The following is a 21,524-nucleotide window of genomic DNA, read 5'->3' on the forward strand; positions in this document are numbered from 1 at the left end:
TCCATGTCCTCTCCAACATTTGTCTCTTTCTCCTTCAGTCATTCTAGCAGACATGATAAATATAAAATGATATCTCAGGGTGGTTTTAATTTGTAGTTCTCTAATCAATAATGATTTAGAGCATTTTTTCATATGACTACACATTGTTTATATTTTTTTATCTAAAAATTTCCTGTTATATCCTTTGACAATTTATCAGTTGGGGAATGCCTAGTATTCTTTAGATTTGACAAAGTTCTTAATATATTTGAAATATGAGAAAATGACTACAAAAATGTTTTCCCAGTTTTTTGCTTGCCCTCTGATTTTGCCTACGGTTCCTTTATTTGCACAAAATCTTTTTAATTTAATATTATCAAAATTATCCACTTTACACCTCACTCTGCTATCTTGTTTATTCATAAATTGTTCACCTCTCCATAAGTCTGATAGTAGTATGTTCCATATTCTTCAAATTTTCTTGTAGCATCTCTCCTTATATCTAGGTCATATGTCCATTTGGATCTTGTCTTGATAAATGGGGTAAGACATACCCAATTTCTGCCATGCTGCTTTCTAGCTTTGACAACATTATTTTTAACCAAATAGTGAATTCTTATCCCCAAACCTTGCCTTTACACTTGTCAAATACAAAGTTATTTGCTGCTATAAATTGTATGTCTACTCTGTTCTACCTTTCTATTTCTTAGTCAGTTTTGAAAATTACTGCCTTATAATATAGTTTAAGATCTTATGTTGTTTAATTTCCTTTCTTTGCACTTTTTTCATTAGTTCATTTGATATTTCTGACTTTTTGTTCTTTCAAATGAATTTTCTTATTATTTTTCTAATTTACCTGGCCTATTCATGTAAAGCTTATCATATATTTCCTCTCTAATTTCCCTTCCCCTAAAGAGGAAGTCCAATACTCTATATGTCATATTTATTCCAGGAAGTGTGTCCCTGTGGTTCCAATTATTCCATCTATAATCATGCCAAAGCAAGAATTTAGTCTAATTAAATGAACAGTTTTACTCAATTAAATAGTAATTTAGCAATTGTCCCCTATGAGCAAAGCATGATGTCTTACCCATAGTAGGAGTTTAACAAAGATCCATCTAACAGACATTTAATACCTCTTTTTTCTCCAGAAAAAAAAAAAAAGAAAAACAGGACAAAACAGTGGCTATTTCTCAGAATGAAACTCTAATCATTATTGATTTCTTTACAGCAAGTTAGCTTCACCTGGGGTCAACTTTCCTGGCTTCAGAAACCCACAAAAGTTTCATGGGCTTGCAAATTCCATTTCCTGCAATCTCACTATTTGCATACTGTGCTTGCATCCAAGGAAAATAGCTATTTTAAAATGGTTTATCTCCCCCACCACCACCATCTGTGCTTTGTTCTTCTCCAGTCTTCTACAGACAAACATGTTTTATGGCCTTCAGACTCAGCTACCACCCTCACAAGATATGCAGCTGCTTACTTTCCAAAACCCAGACTTAGGCAATTTGTCTTAAATTAGCACTAAATTGGACATTTAGTAGATTTTCTTCCTCCTCTTCATTTTCTTCTTTTTATACAGATCTTTGTTGAATGTAATACCTGGAAACTCTGCCTTTCTATTGCCTTATGAACACCACCCTTCTGTGAAAATTGAAATAGAAATATTACATTTGGTATTTTCCAATAGTAATAATATTTTAGTTTAATAGTGTTCTTAATTTCATTAACCTCTCCTTTGGTTTTCAGTATTTCTAATTTGGTATTTAATTGAATTTTTAGTTTGTTCCTTTTTCCATCTTTTTTCAGTTGCATGCCCAATTTATAGAGCTCCTCTTTCTCTGTTTTACTCATGTAAGCATTTTGGAGATATAAAACTTCTCCTAAGAATCACTTTCACTGCATCCCACAAGTTTTAGTATGTTGTCTCAGTATTATCATTCTCTTGAATAAAGTTATTGATTGTTTCTATGATTTGTTGTTTAACCCACTCTTTCTTTAGGATTAGATCATTTAGTTTGCAATTAATTTTTAGTTTATTTTTCCATGGCCCTTTATTACGTATAATTTTTATTGCATCGTGTCCTGAAAAGAATGCATTTAATATTTCTGCCTTTCTGCATTGGATTGTGAGGTTTTTAATGCCCTAGTACATGGCCAATTTTTGTGTAAGTGCCATGTACCACTGTGAAAAAGGTATATTCCTTTCTATCCCCATTCAGTTTTCTCCAGAGGTCTACCATATCTACCTTTCTAATATTTATTCACCTACTTAACTTCTTTCTTGTTTATTTTGAGGTTAGATTTATCAAGTTCATAAAGGGGGAGGTTGAGGTCCCCCACTAGTATAGTTTTGATGTCTATTTCTTTCTGTAACTCCCTTAACATCTTCTCTAAGAATTTGGATGCTCTACTACTTGGTGCATATATGTTTAGTAATTATATTACTTCATTGTCCATGGTGCCTTTTAGCAGGATATAGTTTCCTTCCTTATCTCTTTTGATTAGACGTTTTTGCTTTTCCTTTGTCTGAGGTTAAAATTGCTTCCCCTGCTTTTTTTTTTTTTTTACTTCAGCTGAAGCATAATATATTTTACTCCAGTCTTTTACCTTTACCTTGCATGTCTCCCTGTTTCAAATATGTTTCTTATAAAACATCTTGTAGGATTATGGTTTTTAAACCATTCTGCTACCCACTTCCATTCATCACATTCACATTCACAGTTATGATTACTATGTGCATCTTTCTCTCCATCATATTCCTCACCCCCATTGATTCTTTTATTTTTCCCTTCTCCCTTGCCCTCCTCAAAAGAGTTTTGCTTTTGATCACCACCTCCCTCAATCTTTCCTTCCTTCGATCAGTCCCCCTCCATTTTCCTTTCCCTTTCCCTTCCTACTGCCTGTAGGGCAAGTTATATTTCTACACTTAACTAAGTATGTTATTCCCTCCTTGAATCAAATCTGATGAGAATAAAGTTTAAACAATGCTCTTCTCCCTCCCTTCTTTCCCTCTACTGTAATGTTTTTGTGTCTCTTCATGTGATGTAATTTACCTTTTTTCCACCTCTTCCTTTCCTCTTCCTCCATTACAATCCTTTTGTATCCCTCTATTAGGTTTTATTTCACATCAGTTAATTTATACCCACACTCTCTATCTTTGTATATCTCTTTTAAATGTTGAAATAAAGACACAATTCTCAAGATTTACAATTATCATCCTCCAATGTAGGGATGTAAACAGTTTACCCTTATTGAATAACATGGTTTTTTTTTTCCTGTTTACCTTTTTATGCCTCTCTTGAATTTGAAGGTCAAATTTTCCATTGAGCTCTGGCCTTTTCATCAGGAAGGTCTGGAAGTCTCATCTCATTGAATGTCCATCTCTTTGTCTGAAAGATTATGCTCAACTTTGCTGGTTATTTGATCCTTGGTTGTAGTCCAAGCTCCTTTTCCTTATGGAATATCATATTCCAATCCCTCCAATTTTTTTAATGCAAAAAGCTGCTATGTGATTCTGACTATAGTTCCACGATATTTAAATTGTTTCTTTCTGGTTTCTTGCAGTATTTTCTGCTTCACCTGATAATTCTGGAATTTGGCTACAATATTCCTTGGCATTTTCAATTTAGGATCTCCTTCAGGGGGGATTGGTGGATTCTTTTGATGACTATTTTACTCTATGGTTCTAGGATCTCAGGCAGTTTTCCTTGATGATTTCTTGGAAGATACTCCAGGCTCTTTTTTATCATGACTTTATCATAAACCAATAATTCTCAAATTATCTTTCCCAGATCAATTTTCCAGGTCAGTTGTTTTTCCAATGAGATATTTTACATATTCTTGTATTTTTTCATTCCTTAGATTTTGTTTGACTGATTCTTGATGTCTCATAGAATCATTAGCTTCTACTTGCCCAATTCTAATTTTCAACAAATTGTTTTCCTAAGTTAGCTTTTGTGCCTCCTTTTTTATTTGACTAATTTTACTTTCTCAGAACTTATTTCATTCAGTTAGGTTTTGCACATCCTTATCCATTTGTTCAATTATACTTTTTAAGGAATATTTTTCAATCTTTTCTTTTCCTTTTTTTGACTGTATTTTTTAAAGAATTGTTCAATATTTCTTCTACCCCTCTAATTTGACTTTTAAAATCCTTCTAGAGCTCTTCCAAGAATGCTTTTTGGACTTCAGGCCAGTTCATATTACCTTTTTGGATTTCATATGTGGGTATGGAAACAATGTGGGTATGCCTCTTTTGAATTTGTATTTTGATCTTCCCTATCCCTATAGGAAAAAATCTATAGTCTTTGCTTTTCTAATTTCCTTTTTGCCCATTGTGATTTCCTTTTTCCTGACTTTTAAAATGGATCTCTGCTTCTGGAGTATAGAGGATTCTGTCCCACACCTTTTGTGGTGGGGGCTGAAGCTTGCAGTGTGAGATGTGGGGGAAGGGTAGTCTGCCTCCTGGAGGTCTCCTCCTCCCCAAGGGCTATGCTGGAGAGCAGGTAGGCACAGCTACTGGCACCAGTCTGTTTGCACTGGTGCCTACCAATCCCCCTGTTTGGCACACTGGGGTCCTGGAGTTGGTACTTGCTGGCTCCATCACCCTGGGTCTAAAGATCTCCCACTGGTTGGCTGAGGTGGAACTTGTTGCTGGATTGCTGGGACACCTCTTGTCCTGTATTGATTCCCTTCAGACACAGCAAGAGGTTAATTCCTCTAGCCTCCTGAGCTAAAAGATTCTCATGCCCTTTCAGCTGGCTGCACTATTCCAGAATTTTTACTGAGGCAATATTCTATGGGTTTTTCAAAGTCAACAAGGGGGATTGAGAGCACTTATAGTTTACTCTGCCATCTTGCCTCCAGGAAGTTTAACTAGGTGATTTTCAAACATTTGGTCTGTGGGCTAATAGCCACAGGAGCAGCTGTTGCTGCTGCCACTGCTGCAGGCTCCACACAGGACTGTGCCTCTTTTTCATCCAGTTCCAACAGACCTCAGTCCTGCACTGAGGGGTCTGGGAATCACTGTGTGATTCAGCTGGCGATTCAGTCAGCTGTGTTCTGCTCTGGCTCTGCTATGACTGAGCTTTAACTGGTGCAGCCTGTATGCTCTGCACTCCTGTCCCAGCCTGGTGCAATAGATCTTTCCTGCCTACCCCCTAGGTCTGCCCCCTCTCCAATAGTAACATTTTTAAAAAAACTAATACTTTGATGGTGCATTAGGAAAGATTTCTTCTTATTCAAATACAATTGGTCTCTGGGGTTCCTCCTAATTCCAAGGTTTAAGCACTGATTATAGTGGCAGAAAATCTGAATTTGGTTCCCAAGCTGAATGAACCTAGTCAAATTTGAGTCTCAGTTTCCTCATTTTCAAAATGGAGATAATGCCTCAATTACACACCTCATAGAATTTGTAATGGAAAAAGTGAAGACTCAGTCCGTGCTTTCATTGAGTTTAGAGTGTAGTAGAAATATATGTACATTTGTGTATATGTACATATGTGTATACACATATATACATACATATATGCATATGTATATACACACATACTCAGATATGTGTATGCATGTGTATTTACACAATACATATATGTATACATATCTATATGAGTATGTATGTGTATGTAGAGAGTGACTTGAGGCCAGTCACCCACCAGTAGGCTATATGCATATATAAATAAGACACCTATATTCTGGTGGGTTTGCCTACCTCAAGTCTGTTCTCATTCCATTCAGCCACAACAATGATTTTCCTAAAGCATAGGTCCAAGCATGTCACCTCTACTCAATAAATGCCAGTGACTTCCTGTTGCCTCTAGAATCAAATATAATATGCTACTTCATGACCTTGCCCCCTCCTATATTTCCAGTCGTTTTATACTTTTCTCCTTAACACATACTTTTTGATACCATAACACTGGCCTCCTGGCTGTTCCAGGAATAAGATGCTCCATCTTTTGGCTCCAGGCATTTTTTTCTATCTGTTCTCCACGCCTGGAGTGCTCTCCCTCCTCCTCTCCAAGTAGCTTGCTTTTGTATATATTTGTTTTCGTATGTCTCCCCGACTTGTAAGCTGTTTGAGGGCAAGAACTGTCCTTTGACTCTTCTCATATCCCCAGTACTTAGAGTTGTGCCTGGCACATAATAGGCATTTAATTAATGTTTACTGTTTGAAACAGAAAGTTGTCTATGATGAGAGAATTAATAAAGTAAAAAACAAAAGTGTTATATGAGGACAGAGGATGAAAGGTCATTACCCACTGGTGGCTATCACATTTGAGATAGGTTTTAAAAAATTAGTGGGGAGAGGTTGTAAGGGAAGGGAAGGACATTCCAGGTATACCATGAGCCAAATACAAAGCTAAGAAAGTATAGGACCTGGATAGCATTCCTGTAAATCTGCAATCCAATATGACTGTGTAGTGGATGTGACAGGGAACAGTATGAGACAAGACTGAAGAATCAAAGATGCCTGATTGTAAATGGCTTTGATGCCAGATTAAGGCATTTATATACTCAATAGAGTTAGCAATAAGAAGCTACTGAAGAGTCCTGGCCAGAAGAGTAACATGCCAAGATCTATCCTTAAGAAGATTAATCTGAAATCGAAGAAGATAATTCTGCTCTGACCCCCTTGCTGAAAATATCTGTTGTCATTATCCCATTTTTGATGTTCACAGAATCACAGAGCTTGAGAGTTGGAGGAGACCTCAGACACTGGTGAGTTCACCCTGCTACAGTAACCTCCTTCTGTAGCATTCCTGACAAGGAGTCACCTGGCCTTTGCTTGAACATCTCAAGTGAGAAGGAACCCACTACTTCCCTGGGCAGCCTATGTCACTTTGTTGTTGTTTTGGGGGATAAGCAATTGAGGTTAAGCGACTTGCTCAGGGTCTCACAGCCAGTGTCTGAGGCCAGATTGTGTATCAGGTACTCCTGATGACTCCAGAGCCAGTTCTCTATCCACTGTACCACCTAGCTGCCCCAGCCCATGTGACTTGAACAATTCCAACGTGGGGGAAGTTTTTCCTTATTGAGTTGAAATCTGCCTTTCTGTGAATTTCAACCATTGTTTCCTTTTTCTCACTTGTAAACCAAAGCAAACAAGCCTAATTCCCCTTCCGCTAATATCCCTTCAAATATCTGAAGAAAGGTGTCTCCTAAGCCTTCTCTTTTCCAAGATACACATGCATATTCCTTTTAACTGATCTCCATGTAGCTTGATCCTGAGAACCTTTGCCATCCTCTTCCATCTATACACCTCCTTCAGGGGCTTGGCCACTTCTCTTGAACAAACTACAAAGGTAACATGGTCCTATTTCATTGCATCTCTCCATTGCCCTTTGGGTGACCCACAAATTTAATTATTGCTAGAGTGTCACATTCCATTATTTATGGCTGTATAGTGTACTGGGAGAATATCAATGCCTACTTTGGGCTGAGCGCTATCCATGATTGTGTAAAATCCTTTCGGCAAACTTATTTCCTAGCTGTTTTATTGCTTAATATTGACATCTGCTAGTTGTTGGTTTTCTCTATTGTTTCACCTGTCAAGGATTATAAAGTATCATTTGTCCTTCGTTCTGGAAGAGGACCATGACATCAAGGAGGTGATGCCATGACATGAAGGTGAGTTGGATTTAAGTGAGGGAGGGCTGAAATGAAGCATTGATATATACGTGGAAGATGTATATAACACTTCTGGGAGAAGTAGTTTGCAGACAACTTTTTTGGTTATAAGGTTTATATTTTCCAAGCATCTGGTATCCTCCTCTCTTCCAGATAACTTGAGATTTGGTTCTCTAATACTCTAAAAATTGTGTTGCCTCCCACAGGACCCCTCCTAGGTATTAGACTTGGTTTAATCCAGATGGCCTTCCCATCTTGGTTTTCTTTAGTGTCTTCTCATCAGAAAGCACAATAGGAGACTGCAATAGTACAGCCAAATGCAGGTCTATTGTTATTTGTCAAAAAAGGAATCTGTTATAGAATCTTTATAGATGCTTTCCTTTTTTTATCTGTTTATTGTCCTCCTTCTAGTTTCATTCTTAAATGTCCTTGGCATAATTTGGATTAGATAAATCTCTTGCCAAGCTTTAGATGAACTTGGCTATCTTTCCACTGCTTCTCACTTTAAAAAGATGATACTAGGTGGCACAATGGATAGAGTGTCAGGCCTGAATCAGGGAGACTCACCTTCCTGAGTTCTAATCTGGCCTCAGAAGTTTGCTAGCTATGAGACCCTGGGCAACTCATTTAACTCTGCTTGCCTCAGTTTCCTCATCTGTAAAATGACATGGAGAAGGAACTGGCAAATCACTCCAGTAGCCTTACCAAGAAAACTCCACATGGGGTCAAGGAGAGTTAGACACAACTGAAATGAATGAACAGTACACTTTTCATAAACTTACACCGGCATCTTCCTTAAGAGTTTTATGAAGAAGTTGTCACTGGAAACTAGCATTGCCATTGACTGTCATCTCTCTCTGTTTAGAAACATCAAGTATTTGTTGGGTGAGGTTGTTCCTAGACTTCTTTGGCCTCATTGTATCAACTGATGTACATTGTTTAAACCTCCTTAGGAAGTTGTGAATGCATTGATATCATCTATCTATTAATCTATTTCTCATGGCAGGGGTAAGTCTATGTTAGAGTTACCTCAATTGTGATCCATATTGTCTTCTCCTTTTGATAATTCCCTTAATATGAAAACTTTGATCTTGCCCTAAAAAGTGGATGCCTGTAGGTAGCCAAATGACATTGAAATGACTCCTATATTGAGAAAGAAGGAAGGAAACAACCATTTATTAAATTCCTACTATATGCAAGGTACTATGATAAGCACTTTGTAATTATTATCTCATTTTATTCTCGTAACAACCCTGGAATATGGGGTGCTATTATTATCCCCATTTTACAGTTGAGCAAACCAAGATACACAGAGGTTAAGTGACTTGCCCAGGTTCACACAACTATGAAAAGTGTCTGAGATATCTTGGGAGTTGTAGTATCAGAGAAGAAGGAGGAGAATGTAGCTGAGGAGCCAGAGCCTTGTACAGATTGATTGAAAAACTGACATGGAGAGCCAGGTCACAGCAGCACCTGGTCTGTTCTCAAAGCAGAGCCATGAGCAGGGATGATTGAGTTGCTACCATAATTAGAGGGCTCTTCATTTACAACCACAAGGGGAAAGTGCTTATCTCTCATCTACTGAGATGTTATTAAGAGAAATGCTGTGGACAACCTGAGTCAACCGTGATCCATACAGGACAGCAGGTGCACTCCTCCATAACCAACATTGCCCTTCCATGTCAAGTGCTCCAACATTTGGCTGGCAGCCATCACCAAACAAAATGTCAATGCTGCCATGGTCTGCAAATTCCTTTATAAAATGTGAGATGTTATGATTGCCTACTTTGGTAATATCATGAAGACAACATCAAAAACAACTTTGTGTTAATCTATGAGCTTTTGGATGAGATCCTAGACTTCCCATAAAAACTACAGACTAGAGTTCTAAAAATCTTTATCAGATGGTCAGCAGACCATCAAGAGCCAGCATCAGACAAAAGAAGAACAATCTCAGATCACCAGCTACGTGGTGGAGAAGATTGGGGATCAAATTTCATCAAAATGAGCTCTTACAGAATGTGCTTGAGAGAGTCAACCTACTCATATCTCCTCAAGTGCAGTTTCTAAGAGTCCATGTGTCTGGCTAAGTTGTGAGGAAGAGCTACTTGAGCACTTGAGTGCATGCTAAACTGCAAGTATTTTATTGTAGCATAACGGACGGGCCTGCATCCCTACCCTACTCAGTGATGGGGTGAAGAAGAAAGACACGGGAGGCGGGAGAAGAAAGACCAATTCTGTTTATTGATCTGAGGGTCCAGGTATTTATAGACAGAAACTGCAAGCCTAGGTTGACATTCTGCTTGTCTCCACCCTAGTGATTAAATCAGTCTTATAAGACTGATAAGATTTATCAGACTATGAGCCTAGAGGGCTATTTTACATATCCCTTGTTTTCTGTAATTCTCTTGTTTGTCTCAAGGAGACAGCAGCATTTGAGGGGCATGGAGAGCCATTCTGGATAATAATGAGCACAGTCTCAAAGAACAGTTTCCCCGAAGGTCTATCCAGATCTTGTCAACCGCACTGCACCCTGGCCTTCAACATTTTATGAATGACAAGATCAGAAGAGCACAGCTGATGAGATGCAAAAAAATGGGAAACAGTCCATTGCCACAGATGACTGTACTTTTCACCTGTGTGTGACTCACCAAGTTTGAGTCTTATAAACCAGTTTCATTCTCTCAAATGGGGAGTTTGAGACTATGACGTACCAGATTACCAGGGATATCATCCTTCCATCACCAGTGATCAATTTGGCACAGGAGGTGGGATAGAACAAATTGGAGGTCAAAGTTGTCATTAAATTTAACTTCAAGCCCTTCTTGAAGGCCTGGAAAATTGAGGTCCAGATCCCAACATTGCTAAAAACAATTGAGATTCAAGCAATCTGCATTGAGGGGAGAGCTAAATACGAGGCCAGTGAGAATACATGCTAGAAATAAAGGGATCACAGGTCAATGCAGAGATGGAACAGCTACCAACTAACAGGAAAAATAGGTCTGACCTCCCATCTCCATGGACTCCAACATGCTCTTTACACCTTTTGGTCTGAAAGTGAGCTACTTAATGGTGTTTGAACCCAAGATGAATTATAGTGACCATGATGTCATCAAATAGGTGCACTGCATTGACCACAGTGACAACTACAAAACCCTCTGCTACTGCTTTATCAGGGTCTTCACTAACCTCGAAGCCTTCTGGGGAGGATCCAGACTGGACCATCTAACCCAGCTCCTCCCTTTTGATGCCACACCCCCTGAAAGAGCCCCTAGACTAGGTCACTGAAGGGTTAGTGGTTGTATTTTCAGTGCTTTAGCTCTTGAACTCCCATCAGTATTCTTCCCTGATGATTATGAAATAATATCAACGAATCAACAAGCACTGATTGACATTTAAAAAAAAAAGAATGGTGTATTTTTTTTACTAAGGGAATATAGTAAGAATAATTGGTACAAAATATCATCACAAAGTTCTGTGACACATTTCCTTCAACAGTCCATTGGAAAGTGAGCTCAAGCTTAGAGAGAACCCGTAGCAAATGGGTAACTCAGAATTCCTACTTACTAGATCACTCATTGTAATGTTAATTAAATTATTCATTGTTAAAGATCTTTCCCACCCCTTAATGGGCCTGCCCATTAAAGAAGTTTGATTAGGGGAGATTTGTTTTGTAGGTGAGGTTTTATTTGGGGGCTTAGCTTTTGGAAGAAGGTTTGTGTGCCAGATGAGACTGGGAAGCCTCTAAGGAGTCCTCCCAGCTTTGAAAACCCAGATGCTGGTGCTTCTCTCTCTGATAACTATGTATGTATGGTCAGACAGTTGGAAGCCCTCTCTGTTGGTCTTTTCTGTTTGTCATTTCTGCTTGTATTTTCTCTGAAGTTCAAGATACTGACATTTTCCCCTGAACCAAATGAATGTTATATATGCTTGATTAAAGTAGATTGTTGACCCCTTAAAAAATTGCTTTCGTTTACAGCAGGTCTTCCTGTGTATGCTGGGGTCTTTGTTGTTATAATCCTTCACTGGGGTTTCCTTTGGGCATGGTGTAACTTCTATGCCGAGTTCTTTATATGATCTTGAATTTGCCTTTTTAGAGCATGCCTCATTTGTTCTTGACTCCTGAAGGCAGACACTGAACCAGCTGTTTCAGGGATGCCGCTAGGAAAAAAAATGCCAATGGAAAATCCAAAATTATATTAAACCACTAAAATTCCCATGGTTCTCCTCAGACAAGTGGTAGAGCAGGAGACAAGGATTAAAGTCTAAGGTAGAGGGTGATGATTGTGAATTCTGAAATACATTATTTGAAATTTTAATGTAAGTGATAAGACTCCAATATGGTGTCACTTAGGCTAAGTTGTCCTAATCACCCTAAATACATAAGCAATGACAGTCTATATTTTTTCACTATCCTGCCTCATTCTGATCTCATATCAAATATATAACAATTGCATTTTTTGAATGGACAAAGTTCCTGTCTGACTGCTGTGGTTGCATGCCAGCATCCATTTCTAGGAACCCTGATTATGGATTCAGACCCTCATCCAGTTTCTGGTCCTGATTAGGAAGCTTCTTCATCCAAGTCTGGTATCAATATGTGACTCAGGGAATTTCCATACCACATCTGGGTCTGATTAGGAGTGCCCCCTTCCATATCAGGCATCAATTACTTGTTCTCAACCAAGCTCATCTTTAAAGTTGTCATTAAGTTTAACTTTAAGCCCTTCTTTAAGGTATAAAACTTCCCTACACTGACCCCACTCTGAGCATGTATTCTCATTAAGATCTTATCTGAAATTTGTACATATACTCCTCATATCTGACTCTGGTTGGTCAAATCTCTGTCTGGTACTAAACATTATTTGTGTATATGTGTTTGTATACATGTGCATGCTTTTGTTTTTCTTGCTTACTGTACCACATAGTAATGAAGCTCATGCTTGCACTAGATTCCCCAAATATCAGTTTTTTGCAGATACTCAAACCTGAGTCTCTGCTTTAACCTGAGTCACAAGGCCAAATGGTGCCAGAAGACAAGGCTAGAGCTGGGACTGTTTTCCTTTCCCCTGAGCTATATGATTCTCAGGGGCTTGACTGGAGGCTTGAACTATTAAACTTTCAGCCACTCAAATGCCCAATCCCAAACTAGTTTCCTGGTTCCTATAAGCTCCAGAGAGGGTGGCCAATTTCCTCAATTAATCTAGACTTCTGGTCACACCTAGTTGAAATGCCTTTTATTAATTGAGTGATGGATTCAAGGGAGATGGCTCACACTTCTGACTGACTGATTAAATTCAGATGTTCTCACCTGATAAAGGAAAGTATTTTGTGGTGCTTTAAGTGGAGTGAGTCATTTGATTGATTGACTCAAATTGACCCCAACCATGATACTATTTCTATTTTAATAGATACACTAATTTCTATTTTAATAAATCCTTACAAGTGATAATCAACCCAAGGCTGGAAGATAAAGAGTTCCCAAGACCAGGAAGTAATTATGTCTCAAGGCAAGACATTACAGTTTTGACAGCTTTCATTGCTAGCATCTCCTTCTTTATATTGAACAAAAATCTACCTCCCTTTAACTTCTACTCATTATTTCTCATCCTGCCTTTTGAAACCAAGAAGAATATGTTTTATCATTCTGTCATAAGAGATCCTTCCTGGAAGTTTAGACTCCTTCTGAACTCCCACAGAAATACATTAGACAGAGATCACATAAGTACCACCCAGGAGCCAAAACACCTGCTTTCCTTATGATCACAAATTCCCTTAAAAACCAAACCCAGATAAAGCAGAAAGGATGAAAATAAGTTCATAGCTTGATTTCTTTTAAGTTTTGGTTGCATAAGCTGGGAATACTGTACATGATTGGCATAGGTCCCTGAAACAAGGGTGACATGTCATATATATACATGCATACATACCTACATACTGTAATCACCAAATAGAAGGACTGCCAAAGGAATCGGGAGATAATTGCTGCTCAAGTGTGGATCACCAGAGCTGTGGGAAGCTCCCACATACCTTGTTGACAACCAGTATCCCTTCTTCTGTGGTACAAACAGGAAGCACTCCTTTGCTTTTAATATAGAGAAGGATCTAATACTAGGCATCTTATATATACTTTTGGTATATGCCAGCATTGGTTTTATTTTTTGGCGAATTTGTTATAATTATTTCAAGGCAGCAGGAAAGGAGTACTGTTTACTGACATGTGGGAACAGAGTTCATCTACAGAATATTTCTTATTATCTCCTCTTCTTCCTTAACAGAATCTCTGGCTAATAAAAATAATGAGGATGAGGATGATGATAATGATCATATTCATGATGGCAATGATGGTAGTGAAAGATGATGATAACTCGCATTTGCACAGTGCTTCAAGATTTGTATAACACCACAAATAGTACCATATTTGATTCTCACAACAATCCTCAGAGATAGGTAATACCATTGTTTCCATCTTACCCATCAGGAAACCGATTCAGACAAGTCAAATGAATTGTCCAGAATTACACAGCTATTATGTGTATGAGGCTGAATTTTAACTCTGTTCCATCTGTTGCACTTGTGAGAGCTTGTTGGGTGATAAGGATGTTCAAACCACTGGTGAAAGAGATAGTTTGGCATTTTGGAAATTCCTGTTCTAGCCCCATGCCTATCATGGACAAAAGACACATTATGATAGAATATTGGAATTGGAGTCAGGAAAACTTGACTTTAAAATCTGCCTCAGAAATTGATTTGTTCTGTGAACCTGATTAAGACACAATGACTCTGACATATATTAAATGAAGGTAATAATTAACTTTCCATTAGCATATATTAAATGGAAGTGGCAATGCCACTTATGTCATAGGGTTATTGAGAAGAGCAAATGAGATAATGCATGTAAAATACTTGGCAAAGTGATATATAAATGTGAGGTGCCATGGACTAGATACATGACAATGTGCAAATCAGTCCATCTCTCTGGTCTTCAACTTATTAAATGAAGGATCTTGGCTAGGTGATCTGTAATGGATCTTCTAACTCTAAATTTCAGTGACTATAATGCTAAGCATATATTTCCCAATCCCAAAGATAACTCAAAGTCATCCTGGGTACCATTCCTTAATCTTCACATCATTAATTCCCAGACCTCAAGTTCTAAAGCTCTAAGGAAAAAGGAAGATCACGGTCTTAACACCCACATTTTCAGACTTTGGGAAACAGTTGCAGACAAAAGGAAAACAAAGTAATTAGTGAGTATTATGTGCTGTGAGGCTTTTTTCTCCTTTATGGTTACTTGAAAACTAATTAAGGAGGATTATTTTCCTTGAAGTAGTATTGGACACTTACCTTGAGTGCCAAAATCCTTGAAGTCTAAATTGCAATTAATTGGCAAGTCTGTGTCAGCTGTGAAGTTGTTCTTGCTATGTTTGTTTCTTTTTTCTTAATCTGATATTCAAAAGTTTCTTTCTCCTTTTTGGAGAAAGCTGGTTGATCTTAGGTAACCAGTTTTATGAACTGTAGTCTACAATGTTTGGCAATAACCAGTCCAGGGGTCATCCTGGGTCCACAAAAGCTGTACCAAAAAGCTGTAAGGTTCTGAAAGGTTATACCAAGTCGGAGAGATACCTAAAATAGCCCCAATGAGAGGCAGCCAGTAAATTAGTCTATTGACTCGCAATTATTGTGTTTACAATGCCAAACAGTGTGCTAAGCACTGGAAATACAAATACAAGTACAAAAAATGGAAGTGTCTGTGCTCAAGTTGTAATGAGACAAGACAGCATATAAAACGAACCTGAAAAGCTGGTGAAGAGGGAACATGGTAGAGAAAGTGTGGAGTGATACCTGGAGAAGAGCAAGGGTGTGCCAGCTGCCCAAGGATTAGTCTCACTAAGAATTAAGAGGCTCAAACCTGTGGGTTGTCTTCTCTGACCATGGAGATTCATTCAGAGGTAGCTAGAACTGTCCAAATCCTATCTTTCCCTACTCAGCAAATATCTGTAGGACTAGATTTTGTGAATAACAAACAGAGGAAGAAGGATTGTAATGAGGAGAGAAGAAGAAAATTGCAGAGTCAACAAATGCAAGCATTCCTAATGTACTTACTATGTATCAGGCAATGTTAATCCCTTGGATACAAAGAAAGGCACAAACCATCCCTTCTGTCAAGGAGCTCACAATCTAATGGGAGAGACAAAATGCAAACAATTTTATACAAACAAGATAAATACAAGATAAATTGGAGGAAATCTCAAAGAGAAGTCACTAGCTTTTAAGAGAGATGCAGAAACTTCCTGCTGAAGGTGGCATTTTAGCTGATACTTGAATGGAACAAGGGAAGCCAGGAGATAGAGACAAGGATAGAGAATCATTCCAAGGACTAGGAAGAACCAGTGAAAATGCATGGAATCAAGAAATGCAGTGTTGTGTGAGAAACACCAAGGACAGCGCCATTGGATTGTGGAGCTCCTGGAGGACGATAAAATATAAGACAACCAGAAAAGGAAGAAGGATACAAGGTATAGAGGAATTTAAAGGTCAAATGAGATTTTATATTTGTTCCTGGAACTGACAGGGAATTTTTTGAATAGGAAGATGACATAGACCAGTTCTTTAAAAAGATCACTTTACTGACTAAGTGAAAGATGTCCTGGAGTGGGCAGGGAAACCACCCAACGGGCTATATAGAAACAGTCCAAGTGTGAAGGGATGAAAGTCTGCAAAAGAGTGGTGACAGTGTCAGAGAGAAAGGGTAAGTCATTGTACTGCATGCATATACTGTCTGGCATTGTTCTCTATTACCTTCACTATATCTTAGTCTTTTGGGGTTTAGGTAAATGATGAGAGCCTGAGGGCAGTAATTTATCATATGCTGTGCTCCCTACTGATTGGTATGATGCTAGGAGCACTTTTTTTTCCCCATTGGACCTGATTTCACTGGCATAGGGAATTCCTAGTGATAAAATTTCCTCTACCAATGAAGATCAGCAAGTATTTTGCAACTGATAGTCTTAGAAGTCCCTAATTTTTGTATGAATGTGTGTGAGTGTGTGTGTGTGTGTGAGTGTGTGAGTGTGTGTGTGTGTGTGTGTGTGTGTGTGTGTGTGTGTATGAAGTGACCCTTTCAACAGTCCGGTGAAACCTATTCAGAATGATGTTTTTAAATGCATAAAATAAAACAAAATAAAGTGATTATATTGAAATTCAGATACTGAGATATATATATTTTTAAAGTTCTCTAGACTGCTTGTTAAGAATTCCTGTCTTCCAATGTTGCTTTGGGGCATTGGGAAGTTGTGATTTGTCTACGATCGTTCAGACAGCATGTATCAGAAGCAAACTTGTGCCTGCATCTCCCCAAACTAAAACTGGCTCTCCACTCCCTACACAGGCTTTCTCTCACTAGGCACATAGTAGGTGCTTAATAAATACTCGTAAATTGACAAAGGACTTCCCTAACCTAGGTTTCCTCTCCATAAAACAAGTGACTAGGGTAGGATAGCGAAACTATTTACATTGGCAATGCAAAGGGTATCAGTCTTTAGCAAGACTACTTCCCCAGCTTGGTAATATGCCACTCCCATGTTTTCCCTTCAAAGGATGTAATGGGAAGGGAGAAAACAAGCATTTATTAAGCACCTAATATGTGCCAGATGCTGTACAGCAAGTGTGGGAAGTAGGTGCTATCATTATACCCATTTTACAGGGGAGGATGCTGAAACCGATGGAGGTTAAATAACTTGCCCAGCTTCACCTAGTAAGTATCAGAGACAGGATTTGAACTCAGATCTTCTTTACTCTAGGCCCAGTGCTCTAATTATTGGGCCATCTGGTTACCTCTAACAGGTAGGAGGAGGCCAGATTGTAAAGAGCTTTGAATGCTAAACAGAATTTTATATTTGATCCTGGAGGTTATAGAGACCTACTAGGGTTTATTAAATAATGGGGGAGGGTGATATAATTGTACCTATATTTTAGGAAGATCATTTTGACATCTGAGTGGAAGATGGGCTAGAGTAGGGAGAGACTCATCAGAGGCAAACCAATCAGCAAGCTACATCTTGGAAATGCTTCCAAAAGTCTTTTGATTTATTGGTCTGTTGATCGTTTAGACTTAGGAAAGTGATAGAGAACATGTTAAAAAAATACATGTTAAATGACACCCACACAGCGTGTCATGCAGCTGATAGTTAAACATTTAAAAGCACCCCCCTACTGCCTCTCTTTTTACACAGTAGGACTCACACCCAGAGAGTGTGGATGAGTGGTAAAGCAAACCATTACCAGTAGGTATAAGCACTTGGGAAGTCTGACAATAGAAAGCCATGTGGTCAAATGCAATATCTTCCAACCTCAAGAAAATAATGCTTATTCTTAACAACTCTTTTCCTTTGCTGGAATTGCTCCAGCCCACTAACTAAAATAAAAGCACCTTCCTACTGTTAGAGAGTATTTCCATAGTAACAGCCAAGATGCAGTGGAGTCTTTTTTTCTCCTTAGATTGATGAAAGAACTTCAGTCAGGCCATGATAGAAATGGAGTTCTGCATTAGATGGTCATTACCCATTACCTGATGACACCTTGAATTGGCATCTGATAAAAAAACAATCCCTTTTTGTCTCCTTCAGACAAAAGCTGGAACAACCTGCTCCATCCTCTGGCCCCCAGACATGCAATAAATAGATAGTTAAGTCAAAAAAGAAAACCACTGCAAACATAATTAATCCTCTTCCAACACAGCAACTTTGGAACTTACTACTGTCTTTTGAGAACAAAGAAAACCTTCTGATCAAGGAAAAAGAACCAAATTCCATTTTAATCTTCACCAGGCCTGTCAGCATCTCTGGGAGACAGAAGACGCTGATGAGGATATTTTCGTGGAATCGTTTTGAAATAAGGGCCCCCAAAAGCCTCCTTCAAAATAGGTTAGCACAGTTTCCATGGGAATCTTCCCAATGTTCAGCTTCTGGTACTGACAGCATCGAGTGGCAGTGACAGACGGGATGTAACGAGGGCTAACACTGTAGACATGACCTACATAACACACAGGGAATTATTATCCATGTTCTAGTTCTCTGATATGCTAATTTGTCTGTGGGTTACGTACCAGATTCCCATTGGTCAGGGAACAAGTTCTGAGTCAAAATTATACAGACTCTCACCCTAGACCTTTACAGACTTTGCTGTCTTGAGCTGATGCTATGGATGCCTACCTTCAGCTTGTGCTTTCTCCCTCTCCCCCAGAATGGTTTGCCGATGCCCTCTTCAAACCTGCTCGTATTTACAACTGCTTAAACTCTTAGATTCTGACATCATCTTCAACCACCTTGCTCCAAATATTGTCATCAACCCACAAATATTAATAAGAACCTGCTGTAAGCCCAGTACCTGTGCAAGGCCCATCCAGCAGAAGACACATGGGATTGCAATGATAATTTTGATACTGATGATTATTACTTACACATATAGCATTTTAAGGGTTGTTATCTTATCCGATACTCACAATAGTCCTAAGAGGCATGTTCTATTTTCTCTATTTGTAGATGACAAAACGGAGGCTCCAAGGGCTCTAGCGATTTGCCCAACTACTAAAGGTAGGAGTTGAGATTTAAATGAAAGTCACACCAAATTCAAGTCTTGCCATGTATGACCTGTTCTGTGCTACCTTTCTTAAGTATATAACAAGTCCTTGCTCCAAAGAAGCCTACAAGTTAGTTGGGGCCAATATAAGTAGCCTTTAGGTTAAGTGCCATGAAATTCACCCTCAAATCCCCTCTGGTTTCAAAGACAATTTCACCTTGGGAAGAGGGGTGAAAAGAAAAGGCTTTCAGGCCTTGGGATATGAGAGACTGGAAGTGGAAAGACTCCAAGACAGTGCCCTATTTGGAAGAGAAAAACATACTCGGATACTCATCCTCATTGGAATATCAGCTCACCCTAGGGGAGGAAGTACAACAGTCTAGTGGTTTCTTATTTCAAGAATAGTCAATAAACATTTACGAAGCATCTACTCTATACCAGACATTGTGCTAAGCATCAGGGGGATAATATTTTTAAAGTCTGACTATTCTTGAAATATAGGTCCTAATCCTAGCCATCACTTCCTCTTAGAAGAGTCTAACGGTAATCAGTACCCCCAAAATGTTAGTGCCCTGCACAAAACCCCAATCATCCCATCTTCATTAAGGTTCTGGCTGGAGAAATAAGAGACAGTGGGATATAATGGAATAGATTCAGATGAACTTGGTATGAAACCTAGTTAAGCTCACATGACCCATTTGTCCTTGGGAAACTCAGTTCCTCTGTCTGGGGCTGTATTATAGACACAGAGTATAGTAAATATTCCCTAAATAAATTACAGAATTATAGTTATAGTAAATGTTCTCTAAGATCCCTTCCAGTTATAAATGCTATGAATATAAAATATTAATACATAAAACAGAAAGCAGTGAATATATTTAGACCTGTCTTCATCCAAAAGAGAAAGAGAAAGAACAAATAAGATTTTAAAGACAATAAAAAGAGAAATAAAAGCAGAGAGAAGGTAGAAAGAGTACGTATAAGGAGAAGTAAGGATGTGTTAGTAAATGTTTAATAGCAGGCTCTTCAACAATAAAAAAAGCACAATATACTTTTAAATTTAATCTGCATCATTAACATTTCTCCATCATTTTCTTAAGCCTAGACAATCAATAAAACAATAATTTATAACATTTGCTGACTTCTGACGTGAGTGCTCACGAAAATTTAACAATCAGCTCTCTAGAAGCTATATGAGTTGGCTCCATCACACTCTGAATGGAAGGATGTGGAAAAGAGCAAAAATGTTCACTCATGGTCATCTTTCCATAGTTTAGCGAAAACACCTAATAATAATTAACATTGTGTTTGAGAAAAGAGACAGATAGATGGGAAAGGGGATGGAGGGCTCTTGAGGAATGGGATGCCACAGGATTTGTAGATAAGGATATGGCTCCCATATGGAACTGAATCTACCATGTGAAGAAATCTATTCAACCTCATCCTGTGTTATGTTGAATCCAGAACAGTCTCCCTACACTGACAATCCCAAACTTCTAGGAGAGAGTTCTCTATATGTATCTTTTGGGGAAACAATGGAGCACAATGGAAAGTGTGGGGTTTGGGATCAGAAGACTCAGGTTTGAATCTCATCTCAGTCATTTACTAGCTGTGCGACCTTGAACAAATCACCACCTGAGTTTTCTTAACTGTAAAAAGAGAGGTTTGGTCTAGATGTCCTCTATGGTCCCTTATGTCCCAAATCTATCATTCTTTAGAATTCAATGTATAGGAAATGTTCCACTCACTGATTTTGTATATTGGACCTATTTCAATTGGCAGCAACTTGTGAAGAGAGAATATGGTTAAAGCATTGAATCCTCATGCTTAGAAGTCCTTCAACCATCATAAACTATTGCCAAATCCTACTGTAAAGACCAAGGGACTGAGTATTTTATGAACCCACTTACATCGTCATTCTACATAGTGTTTTGGTTTCTCTTTCAATAGACTTAGCACTGTAAAATGGATCTTAGAGGACTCCCTCATCTCATGGGTGAGGAAGCTGAAACCTAGAGAATTTTACATGGCCAGTGACAAGTGAGGTTTGAACATGGGCTCTCTGACTCAAAATTTAGTTAACTCAATGACACCAAAATCATTAACTCAGTGGAACCACAGCTTAGAAAAAAATACCACCATGAAATGTCCTTTGGTAAATCTTAAGACATTATAGAAATGCCATCTATTGTTGCAATTATCATCATCATCATCCTTATTCGACTCCTTAGAGGATGGGAGATTAAAAACTGGAATGGACTTTAGGAGTCATCTAGTACACTCTCCTAATTTCACAGATGAGGAAATAGAGGCCAAGACAGAGAAAATAA

At 38.5% G+C, this 21,524-nt stretch overlaps 2 pseudogenes; both read left to right on the forward strand.

Moving 5' to 3' along the window:
- The first annotated feature begins 4,424 nt into the window (after positions 1 to 4,424).
- On the forward strand, positions 4,425 to 9,734 carry LOC140507666 (AP-2 complex subunit mu pseudogene; annotated as a pseudogene).
- A 4-nt stretch (positions 9,735 to 9,738) lies between these two features.
- Positions 9,739 to 10,734, forward strand: LOC140507668 (AP-2 complex subunit mu pseudogene; annotated as a pseudogene).
- Positions 10,735 to 21,524: the final 10,790 nt, after the last annotated feature.

Source organism: Notamacropus eugenii, chromosome 5 (assembly GCF_028372415.1).
Source record: "Notamacropus eugenii isolate mMacEug1 chromosome 5, mMacEug1.pri_v2, whole genome shotgun sequence".
In the NCBI taxonomy this organism is placed as follows: Eukaryota; Metazoa; Chordata; class Mammalia; order Diprotodontia; family Macropodidae; genus Notamacropus; species Notamacropus eugenii.